Here is a 2558-nt window from a genome sequence, read left to right as displayed (position 1 = left end):
CTACAAATGAACCTACCATTTGACCCAGTTATACCACTCCTTGACATATACCCAAAGAACTCATCCTATTGCAGAGACACTTGTACATCCATGTTTGTAACCTTTTTCACAATAGCTAAGAGACGGAAACTAAATGTTCCTCAGTTGATGAGTAGATAATGGAATTGTGCAGTACTTGCACGATGGAGTTCTACTCAGCTGTAAAGAAAGATGAAATCATGAAATTTGAAGGTAAATGGATGGAACTAGAAACTGTTATACTAAGTGAAGTAACACAGACTCATTTAAAAAAACCACAATGTATGTTGTCCCTCATATGTGGATCCTAGCACCAAATCCTTATAAATGAATATATATCCAGACATAACTACAGGAACCAGGAAAATGAAGAGGAACCAGGAAAGTAAAGGAAAAGAAAGAATCTGAAAGAGAAGAACAGTAGAAAACAGGTGTTAACAAGGGCAATACGGACAACAATGGGATTATTTTAAGGGAGGGGGGAGGGAAGGTTATACAAGGAACCTAGAGGATAAAGGGAAAGAAGGAGCTGAAGAGAGATGGGACCATAGGAGAAGGGTATTAGTAAGGGAGAAATGGAAAAAATGGGGGCACCTTAAATGGGAAACCACGGTGGAAGGGTTAGACAATGAGAGAGAGAAACAATGTGTAGCTAGTTTTAGAAAACCAGAAGGAACCATGTTAGGCCAACAACCTACTGACAAATTATACATACAACCAGATCAAAGAATGTAATATACGCCTAGGCAAGGTTTATCTGAGAGTGTTTGGTCTTTGCCCAAGCTCTAACTACATGGCATATGGTAACTAAAAGTACCAGACTGGTGGAACTAACCTTCTTGGATGTTTAACAGCCATACTTTGAGGTCTATACTAATTTGGTCAGGGGACATAAAGGACAGTTTTTGCTCCTTGCCCTCCTAGGTCGACTAAGTTCCAGGGGACTATGAGCATCTCTCAAAATGTCCTGTAATGCAATGAGTCATCTGTCCTCTTGAGCAAGGAGGCTGTGGATACCCCAACAGATGGACCTGAACCAGTGTCCAGTCTACAAAGAGGAGGGTCAACATAGAGGAAACATTTCCTCCATGCTTCCAAGAGAAGCCAGCCATGGCTGAGCACGACCTTTGACTTATCTTCACATAGACAAAACAGGTAAAAGAAAGGAGCCAGGGGCTCCTCCCAAGCCCATGTTATTCCTGAGGAACAGATCCTCAAATGACCTTAAGAGTAAAAATAAATTGTTTTTTCTGGGCCAACTGTAGGGTCTTAAACACCCAAAAGGAAAGTATAACCAAAGATTAATGGGGTCAATATAATTTTTAAGAGTCCATATGTATAGCTAAAGGCTATTGTCCTGGTTTGTTTCTTCATTGCTGTGACAAAACACTCTGACCACTACCAACGTGGGAGGAAAGGGTTTATTTATCTTACATCTCCTGGGTCACAGTTCACCAGGGAGCCCAAGGTAGGAACTCAGGGCAGGAACCTGGAAGCAGGAGCTGGATCACAAGCCATAGAGGAACACTGCTTACTGGCTTGGTCCCATGGCCCCTACTCAGCCTGTTTGCTTATGCAACACAGGCCCACCTGCCCAAGGGTGGCACCACCCACAGGAGTGGCACTTCGCACATCACTCATCAAGAAGATGCCCCTCAGACATGGCCACAGGCCAGTCCAATAGAGGCAATTCCCCAACTGAGGCTCCCTCAACCCAGGTGTGTCAAGTTTACACTAAAGCTATCCAGCACAATATAACAAGAAACAATGCCATACCAGAGATACTTTCCTTTGAGTTATTGGCCAAGGTGGTGCAAGAGACTCCCAGACAGTAACCTAGCATAGAACTTGGAAAATGAACAGCAGACCCCTATCTAAAGGAATATTGACAACTGATTGCTGCTAGATGAGGAACAGCTGATCTTCCTAAAACAAGGATCTCTAGATAGGCTGAATAGATTCAGCAGACAGACAAGCACTGGAGAATGGCTGGAGGTGTCAACAACACAGTGGACAGTAACAGGGATGACAGAGTATATGGGCTCCAGTGTGTAGGAGGGGAGGCTATGGGAGGATGCCATTTGGGAAGTGGGTATATAGATGAATAAGATTGTGTGAGATGTTCTGGAGGAAGCACAAAAATTTACTTCATGTTAAATAGTAGAGGTGATAAACATTACCAGTAAAATCCACCTGATGACTTTATAATCATACTCAGGTACTAAGGATCTGAGTGAAAACAACTGTGACTAGTAATCATCAGATACATAGATATTAAAGGCACATGTGCAAACATCTAAGCGTTAGCAGCATTAAAAATGTAGGGAACAGCATATTTTAAAATGAAATGGAGATCTTCTTTAAAGGGTAAAAACTCATTCAATTTTATATCTTACAGGGTTTATACTGTAATTATTGTATGACTGTATTAATTCAACTGTGAACCTAAAAATTTACAGCCACTTTTGAAAGAGATGTATCCTTGCTCTGGAGTGTGTTACTGAATATGTTAAAGCTGTAATGAAATGCTTCTTCTAATC

This window comes from Nannospalax galili, unplaced genomic scaffold (assembly GCF_000622305.1).
Source record: "Nannospalax galili isolate Female #2095 unplaced genomic scaffold, S.galili_v1.0 scaffold1454, whole genome shotgun sequence".
Lineage (NCBI taxonomy): Eukaryota > Metazoa > Chordata > Mammalia > Rodentia > Spalacidae > Nannospalax > Nannospalax galili.
The sequence above is the reverse complement of the archived record's forward strand: the minus strand, read 5'-3'. Positions refer to the sequence as shown.